At 45.0% G+C, this 9,612-nt stretch overlaps 1 protein-coding gene across 1 annotated transcript in view; it reads right to left on the bottom strand.

Annotated features, from left to right (window-relative positions):
- Window positions 1–5,350: 5,350 nt before the first annotated feature.
- Window positions 5,351–9,612, bottom strand: part of Khdrbs1 (KH RNA binding domain containing, signal transduction associated 1) — a 39,811-nt gene continuing 35,549 nt past the window's right edge. Inside the window, exon 11 of the transcript XR_009057991.1 lies at window positions 5,351–6,163. The gene's annotated coding sequence lies outside the window, so the exon portion shown is untranslated. The remainder of the gene's footprint in view (window positions 6,164–9,612) is intronic.

Below are 9,612 nucleotides of genomic sequence, written 5' to 3'. Positions count from 1 at the left end.
AGCACCTGTTTTAAATATTTATTTATTTTATTTATTATGTATACAATATTCTGTTTGTATGCCTGAAGGCCGGAAGAGGGCACCAGGCCTCCTTACAGATGGTTGTGAGCCACCATGTGGTTGCTGGGAATTGAACTCAGGACCTTTGGAAGAGCAGGCAATGCTCTTAACCGCTGAGCCATCTCTCCAGTCCCATAGCACCTGTTTTAATCAGTGTTAGCAATCTAGCAATCGTTTTGCTTGGCAAACATTTAAGAGGGGAAGGAAGTCTATAAAGTAGTGACTGCTACCGTTACTGTGATTTCTTCCCTTGCATCTATGGGGTGGGGGTGAAGGGGATTGAAACTTGGGCCTCACACATCCTAGGCAAGTGTTCTACCACTGAGCTACCTTCCCAGCCTCAAGCAATTTTAATCATCTTGTGACATCATTGTTTAGCACAGTGCTTAGCACAGATTAATCAAACAAGTGGAAGATATTAATAGATTTCTATATTTTAGATTATGGAGGCAGGTAGACATAAAGTTAGTAGATTCTGTAGTATGTGTGAAGGGAACGTTGGAAGAAAGGAAAAACAGGAAAGAGCTTTGGGGTGCCAGTTCAAATAGGATGGGCAAAGCAGGCTTCCCTGAAATGTGAGCCATCATTATGTTTGGGGAAGCACTTAACAGGGGAAGGAAGTCTATCTGGGGAGAGGGGAAGATTCTAGACAGAGTGCAAGGGCACTCTGTTATGTTTAAGAAGTAACAACCAAGCCCAGCGGTGGTGGGTGGTGGCGCACACCTTTAATCCCAGCACTCGGGAGGCAAAGGCAGGCAGATCTCTGTGAGTTCGAGACCAGCCTGGTCTACAAGAGCTAGTTCCAGGACAGGCTCCAAAGCCACAGAGAAACCCTGTCTTGAAAAACCAAAAAAAAAAAAAAAAAAAAAAAAAAAAAAAATCAACCGGCTAGGCAGTAGTGGCACATGCCTTTAATCCCAGCACTAGGGAAGCAGAGACAGGCAGATCTCTGTGAGTTTGAGATCAGCCTGGTCTGTAGAATTAGTTCCAGGACAGCTAGGGTTGTTACACCCTGTGTCAGGGAAAAAGCAAGACAACAACAAAAAATAACAAGAGGGCTTGAGAGATGGCTCAGGGACTAAGAGCACTGGCTGCCATTCCAGAGGTTCTTAAAAAAAAAAGTAAGAAGGGGGATGGAGAAATGGCTCAGTGGGTAAGAGTATATATTGTTTTTACAGAAGACTCTAACTCCAGCATCTCAGTGTACACTTGTCAACTTGACACAAGCCAGGGACATCTATGAGAGACTGATAATTGCATCCATCAAATTGGCCAATAGGCAAGTATATGGGGTGTTTTCTTGATTAATGATTGATGTGGGAATGTCCAGTCCACTATGGGTGATACCACAGGTGGTCCTGGGATGTATAAGAACACAAACTGATCAAATCATCAGGGACACACCAGTAATTATTCCTTCACGACCTCTGCTTCAGTTCCTGCTCTGACTTCCCTTCATGGACTACAGCTGTAAGCTGAAATACACCCTTTTCTCTCCACACTCCTTTTGCACATGGTGCTTATCATAGCAACAGAAATCCAACTAGGATACAGGAGAGCCTGTCTCTGAGGGTACCAGCACTCACGCTCACACACACCCCACAGTCTCCAAGTTAACCTTTAATAAAAGAGGAGCCAGAGAGATGGCTCACTGGTTAGCACAACTTGCTGTTCTGGAGGACCCAGACTCAGTTCCCAGCACCTACATGGCAGCTCTTAACTGCCTGTACTCCAGTTCTAAAGGATCTGATCCTATCCTCATGCATGCATACACTGAAGCCAGGCCATATCTAGAAACATAGGTGAAGCACCTGGCAACATTTTTTGTTATATCCTGAAGACACGGAGATGACAATTTGCTACTCCCTAATGGGGGAAACAAGCTCTTGTAGACCAGGCTGGCCTCAGAGATCCACCTGCCTCTGCCTCCCAAGGGCTGGGATTAAAGGCATGCACCGCCACCACCTGACTGAGGAATACATTTGCTATTTCTCAAGGGTTTTGTTCAATGGTCTAGTGTCTGCATGTTGTACATAAGGCCCTGAAATTCATCTCTAGCACTACCATTTTTGTTTGCTTGAATTTGGTAACTGCCTGTGGAGTTGGTAGGAAAATGTCTATGAATGTGTAATATAGATGCCCCTGCAGAAGTGAATTCTCAGGAACTACTTACTGAATTGACTTGGCATACATACAACTCAGTGTAGGAGAGCAAGGGCAACTTAGTTCCAACCCACTTTGTATGACTGCCTTCTCCACATCCACACCATCTCCCAATAAAACCAATTCTCCTTGGGGAGTTAGCCTTCCTCACTCCGTCCATTTGTGATTGAGTCAATATGCTTGTAGTTCTAGTGGGCAGGTGCCTGGCAACCAAAGCATCCCAGCATACTTACTTGAGAATTGTGATTTGTCAACTTGACACACCATCTGGAATAACTGGGGAAGTCTCAATGAGGCATTTTCTAGATTAGGTTGGCCTGCAGTGATTGTATTGTTATCTAAAGTGGGAGGACTCATTCCCTGGATTTGGGGTCCTGAACTGAAGAGAAAATGAATGTGAGCACCCATGTTCTCTGTTCTTGACTGGATAAAATCAGCTGCTTTAGCTTCCTGATGCCTTGACTTCCCAGTGGCCTACAATCTGGAACTGAGAGGAAATTGACCCGTTCCCTCCCAAGTTGCTTTTGTCAGGATATTTTTACAGCAACGGAAAACAAAGAGATTGAAGCTAGGAAAACATTGATAGAAGATCCTAAATGCTGCAAGGAATTTCAGTTTAAGTCCATGTCTTTGAACCTGTCTTAATTGGAAAGTCAGGATTAATTCCTGGTCACTCTCATGAGTTTTAAAGGAGAGCAGATAGTTGAGACACAGTATATGAGGAATGTAGTGGCTGTTATCAAGCTCAGATTTTCTCCCCTAGCTCGGTCCCTTCAGAATGGTCTGAATGTCAGTCTCATAGCTGACTTTACTTCCCCACCATGAACATCCCACCAGAGGGAGCCAAGTACAAAGAAATAGTTTGCAAAGCAACAGGGAAGAAAAGCAGCTCTGACCCAAGTGCTGTCTTGCTTCCTTCTCACACATGCTGAGGGGTTGGGAAATGTTACAGTGTGACAACCAGGAAGATGTAGGGCGTAAAAGCTATGTCTGTGGGAGGTACGGGTGTGAGGGGTAGATTTTTGTATCATAAGCCCCAACGCCCATGAGCTCTGCTTCTAAATTACTAGGCACAATTAGGATACCCTGTGCCATCCAAAGAGTCTACATATCCAGAGGATAAGGCTCAGAATTTGAAACAACTTGCCCAAAGTAAATGATTCTTGACTTTCCTTAGCATGTTACACGGGTAGCGACTATCTTTCCTGGGAGTCCTCTGGAAATGTCTAAGGACTCCCAGGCTGAAGGTTCCAACGTGAGAACCTTTGAAAAAGGAGTTTGGGGGGCTGGAGATATGGCTCAGTGGTTAAGAGCACTGGCTGCTCTTCCAGAGGTCCTGAGTTCAATTCCCAGCAACCACATGATGGCTCACAACCACCTGGGGTGATATCTGGCACCCTCTTCTGGCGTGAGGGCGTACATGGAGGCAGAATGTCATATACATAATAAATAAATTAATTAAAAAAAAAAGAGTTTGGGCCGGGCGAAGGTGGTGCACGCCTTTAATGCCAGCACTTGGGAGGCAGAGGCAGGTGGATCTCTGTGAGTTCAAGACCAGCCTGGTCTACAGAACTAGTTCCAGGACAGGCTCCAAAGCCACAGAGAAACCCTGTCTCGAAAAACAAAAAAAACAAAAAAAACAAAAAAAAAAAAAAAAAGGAGTTTGGGAAGACTATGGTGGTGCACACCTATGATCCCAGCAATTGAGAGGCAGATGCAGACCAATCTCTTGAGTTTAAGATCTAGGGTAGGCCAGGCCTACATAAGGAGACCCTGTCTCAAAATACTAAAGGGCAATGGGAGACAGGTGTGGTAGCGTATGCCAGAAATTCCAAGGCTGTGACAAGTCTGAAGCCAGACTGGACTAGCTAGACCTCACCTTCCCTTCCTCACCACACAAATCAAAAAGCAGTAATGTGGTTTAGTCTCTCCACACGATTTCCTAGCAAAGCACAGCGTTAGACTTAGAAGACTTCTAATCTGAGCCGGGCGGTGGTGGTGCACGCCTTTAATCCCAGCACTCGGGAGGCAGAGGCAGGCGGATCTCTGTGAGTTCGAGGCCAGCCTGGTCTACAAGAGTTAGTTCCAGGACAGGCTCCAAAGCCAGAGAAATCCTGTCTCGAAAAAACCAAAAAAAAAAAAAAAAAAAAAAAAGAGAGAGACTTCTAATCTGTTGTCAACTTACCTGCACTAAGACAGAGATCTCCTATCCCCAGAAATGTCAAAACAAAGGCCCAAGAAAATTCAACTTACCAAAGCTTAAACAGCATCCAAGGCCAGGAAGGGCCCGGAAGCTACAGCACGACTAAAGCATTCAAGAAAGGGGCGCTTGCGGGCAGAGCAGGGGCCTCTGGAGCCCGGCGCTGGCTCTTCGCCAGGCCTCGCACCCACCCTTCCAGAGTCAGTCCAAACCCAACACTCCCACCCCAGACCCCGGAGAGTCCATCACCCTGACAACAGCTAGAGAAAGGCCCTTCTAAAATATTTATGGCTCAGAGCATCCAGAGGCTTGGGGAAAGCTGTCATCCTTCTCAGCTTGCAGGTGCCTGAAGAGCATGGCAGCTGGGTGGGTGGGCCCAACTCCCTAAGTCAGAGCTCTCAAAAAATATCCCTAGGGCGCTAAGTGGTAATGGGAGAAAGGTGGAAGCTGTGTGACTGGACTTCTAAGAATAAACCTGGAAGAAAGGAAGACAGAATCTTATTTGCGAGCAGTGTTCTGTACAGACCCAGTACTGGCCATTATAAATGTTTCTCAGAATCTGAAGAGGGGAAGAATTACTGATGGAATTATCAGGCCCTGAATAATACACAAGTGATGAGCTGAAATCTGAATCCAGATGTTTGACTTCAGTTCTGAACTTTGCTGTAAAATTCTGTGACTTCCAAGTGGCTATCTTGGTACCTGGAGATTGTGGATGACCTGCCAATCTCTCAAGAGAAAACATTAGGACAAAACGCTTGCCCAGGAGAAGGGGCCTTGGCTCTCTCCCAAAGCTGATCAGAACCATTCACCAATCATCACTTGACCAAACCTTTATTGAACTCCTCATGCAGGGACAGATACTTGAGAAATATCATACAAAGGTGAAGCAGAACAGCCCCATCCTTCAAGAACTTCTTGGACAAGTTCTAACAACAAAGTTTAGATGGATAGATAAGGCTCAGAATTTGAACAAATTGTCCAAAGTAAATGATTCTTGACTTTCCTTAGAATGTTTCAGAGACAGTGACTATCTTTCCTGGGAGTCCTCTGGAAATGTCTAAGGGCTCCCTGGCTGAAGGTTCCAACAAACCTGTGTGGGTGGTGTGTGTGTGTGTGTATGAGGGGTGGCGGGGGGGGGGGAACGACACGGGACAGGACAGGGACACACGAAGCAGTAAGGTGCATAGGTGGCATAAGGAGCCGTTTGTTTTGACCTGGAGGGACATGTCAGAGATTCAGTCCTTTTTTTTGTTGTTGTTTCCCACCCCACATATGTAGTCCTGGCTATCTTGTAACTTGCTCTGCAGACCAGGCTGGCTTCAGGGATGTGCCTGCCTTTGCCTCCTAAGTTTGGGAATTAAAGGTGTATGCCACCATGCCTGGCTCCATCTCAATTCTTTAAAAGCCTTTTAAAAATGTTTTTGAGGTGATGAAAAATGAACCCAGGTCTTCCATATATGCTAGTGAAATGTTCAACTACTGAGTTCAGCCCCAGCCCCTCTTACTAAAATGTTTTGAGTAGGAGGAATTGTTAGCAATGAGTCTTCAGAAGCCCTGAGGACTCCATTCTGGGTCTAAAGACTCCTAAGATCCTGGCTGGTTTTCTGTGAGTAAATCAGATCAAGAGGTAGGGTGAAACAATTGTTGATTCTCCTCTCTTGAGTTTCTATGTTTCAGCAAATGCCCAGGCCAGCCTCGATACAGCAGGTAGCTCCTGGTATTCAGGGTCCTCTGACACTGCAAAGACATAAAGTGCAAAATTAAGAAACTTGAGGCTGATGGGTTTTTCTCAGCCTTCATCTGGTCTGGCTTCGTTCCTTACAACCATCCATTTCCGTAGCTCAACTCCAGTTGTTGCATTCAGTAGGCAGGTTCCTAGGTGCACACAGATGGGCAGAAGACAAAAATACACAGTCCCTGTGAGCTCTCTTTTTAAGATTTATCTATTTATGTATACGAGTGATTTGTCTAAATACACATTTGCACATCAGATGAGGGCATCGGATCCCATGGGACTACAGTTATAGATGATTGTGAGCTGCCATGTGGGTGCTGAAAATTGAACTCACAATCTCTGGAAGTGCTCTTAACAGGTGAGCATCCCTCCAGCCAGTCAAGTAATGTCTTAAGCCTTGAATATGAGTAAGCAGAGTGATCTGGAGAAAAATGAAATAAACCTCTGAGGCCTTAACTTTGCTTTCATGTTTATGTATTTTTGACAGAGTCCCCAACTGGGACCTCACTATGTAGAACAACAGGCTTGGCCTTGAACTCACAGACATGTATGTTCCTATCTCCATAGTGCTGAGATTTAGGTTACACATGCTCTACCACACTCCAACATTTCCAGCTTTCTAAATAGGAAAATGCTTTAGTTCCCCAGATATGAAAAAGCTTGAATTTGGATGGTGGTGGCGCACACCTTTAATCCCAGCACTTGGGAAGCAGAGGCAGGCGGATCTCTGTGAGTTCGAAGTCAGCCTGGTCTACAGAGCAAGTTCCAAGATAAGCTCCAAAGCAAAAGAGAAACCCTGTCTTAACTCCCTCCCCCCCCCCCCCAAAAAAAGAAAAAGCTGAGTTTAAAAACTCTTGGAAGAAAAAGAGAAAGTTCAACTTTAGGTCTAAGAGTCCATCTCATCTGCCTCATGGACCGGTTCATCCCTGTCCCTGAAACCCAGGATCAGCCACCGAGGACACAGGGCAGGGACCTGATGTTATGAAAAAGTCCTGAATATTTTTAAAATTATATGTATATGTGAGGGTGCACGTGCTCCCGAGAGCAGATGTTTTTGGAGGTCAGAGACATGGAATTCCCCAGTGTCAGAGCTGTAAGTGGCTGCGAGCTGGTGCACACGACTGCTGGAAACCAAAGCTGAGCTACCTCTCCAGCCCAGCTACTGCTTTTTCATTTTTCTTGTGACAGGGTTTCTTTGTTTAACAGTCCTGGCTGTCCTGGAACTTGCTTTTCAGACTAGAAGCTAAGACTATGTTTCCAGGGGAAAATTTGTTTAAAACAAGGTCTCATTCTGCAGCCTAGGCTGAACTTAAATTAGCTACATAATGAAGGCAACCCTTGACTGATCTACTGCCTCTACCTCTTGAGTGCTGGGATCATAGGCATGCACTACCATGCCTGGCTATTTATTTACACTCTTCCTCCCTATGAAATTCAAGTCTGTTAGTGTATCTGTCTATATATAGACAGGGTCCTGCTATGTAGTAAATGCTGACCTTTCATCTCTTGCTCTGTCTGCTGAGTGCTAGGGATTACAGCTGTTAAGATAGCACAAAAAGCCTTTCTCCTGTAGGAGAGATGAAGCTAGCAAAGTACTCAATGAGAATGTATACTTGACCCTAAATATTAAAGAAGACATCATCAGTCCAGGGTATGGAAAATTGTTAATTGGCCCCAACTGCTGCTAACCGGCCTAGGAAAGACAGGTTTCTCTATGAGCCTGGAAACAAAAGAACGGGTAATTAGGCAGTGTAGTGCACGTCCTCCCCTCCCCCCAACAGCTGCTGCCTCATACAGCTGTTTCCAGCCTGTCTGTTAGACGCTATTAAATATTCATCAGATGTGTGCTAGCATTAAGCATGCAATGACTATTAATATGGCCCATGCAAGAGTATTTTTGAGTCTACAGAGGCTGTAAATTTGTAAGAATTCAAATCTTTTAACTTCAGGAATCTAGAAGCAAAGTCAGAAGCATGAATTCTAAACCCCCAAGGTTGGGAGCACCTTTCAGGAAACTGATCGATTTTGTTACTACTCAAATTACAAGAGTCCAGCACACAACAGTGGAGAAGGGGTCTTTTAAGTTGGGCTTGGCTTTTAGCTCTTCAATGCTGTCATCCTCTAAACCACTACACCTGGAAGAAGACTCGACTAGCATCATATAATGTGGCATGCTATCTGCTAGTAATAATCCTAGCCTCACACTGTCAATTGTGAAAACTATATGGGATGCCGATATATACTCCCAGCAATTAGCAGAATTGAAAATTTCAAATGGAGGCAGAGGCCAGGCCTAGTGGCGCACGATTTAGATCTGTCAGAAGGCAGGGGCAGGTGGATCTCTGTGAGGCTAGCCTGGTCTACATGAGTTCCAGAACAGCCACGGCTACATAGTGAGACCTTGTCTCAAAAAAATCAAAATAATAATAATGATGATGATGATAATGAGGCAGAAAAGTCTTCTACTCAGTAGTTGAACAAAGCTTTAATAATCCATAGTTTCTATTAGAAGAGACTCAAGAACTCTGACATAAGTGACAGATGTGGTAGCACATGCCTATAAGCCCAGCAACTGGGAGGCAGAAGCAGGCAAATCGCTATGAATGAGGCCAGACTGGTTTATTTAGTGAGTTCCAGGTCAAGGCTAAATAGTAAAACCCTGGCTCAAAAAAAGAGCAAAGAAAAAAAAGATCATCCCAACCTCAGGTCCTTAAAGAGTTTTATTTTAGACAGGAGGTGAGGCTTGGTTGGCAGAGTACCTGCCTAGCATGCATGATGCCCTGAGTTCAAACACCAGCACCAAATACCTGGCACTTGGGAGGTTGAAATAGGAGGACCAGAAGTTCAAGGTTAGCCTGGGATACATGAAAATAAAGTTTGGCTTCTCACTCACAAGTAAACAAAAAGCACAGAACACTAGGAGACTACAGACATATGACCAAGTGCAAAGATCCCACTCTTACTCAACACAAATACCTGGTGGGAGAGAAAAGATTCTCCTTGTAAACCAGGAGCAAAAATGACTTCAGGCAAGATGAGGGGAGAGGATTCATCCCTTGTGGTCTCCACTTTTTTTTTTTTTTTTGAGACAGGGTTTCTCTAGCTTTGAAGCCTGTCCTGAAACTAGCTCTTGTAGATCAGGTTGACCTCGAACTCACAGAGATCCGCCTGCCTTTGCCTCCCGAGTGCTGGAATTAAAGGCATCCGGCACCAGCGCCAGACTAACATGGTAGCACTTTAAGGCTTCTCCTTCTCCCTCCCTTTCTAGCATAACTGTCAAACAGGTGTGGCTCTAAATACTCAGTCCTAAAGAAATTAGGGAGCCAGTGAGACGGCTCAGTGAGTAAAGGTGTCTACAGTGCAAGGCTGGTGACTTGAGTTCAATCCCACGAACCCATCTATAGGTAGGAGAAAGAGCCAACACTACCATGTTGTCCTAAAACCTCCATAG

This window comes from Chionomys nivalis, chromosome 11 (genome assembly GCF_950005125.1).
Source record: "Chionomys nivalis chromosome 11, mChiNiv1.1, whole genome shotgun sequence".
Classification (NCBI taxonomy): domain Eukaryota; kingdom Metazoa; phylum Chordata; class Mammalia; order Rodentia; family Cricetidae; genus Chionomys; species Chionomys nivalis.
The sequence above is the reverse complement of the archived record's forward strand: the minus strand, read 5'-3'. Positions and strand labels throughout refer to the sequence as shown.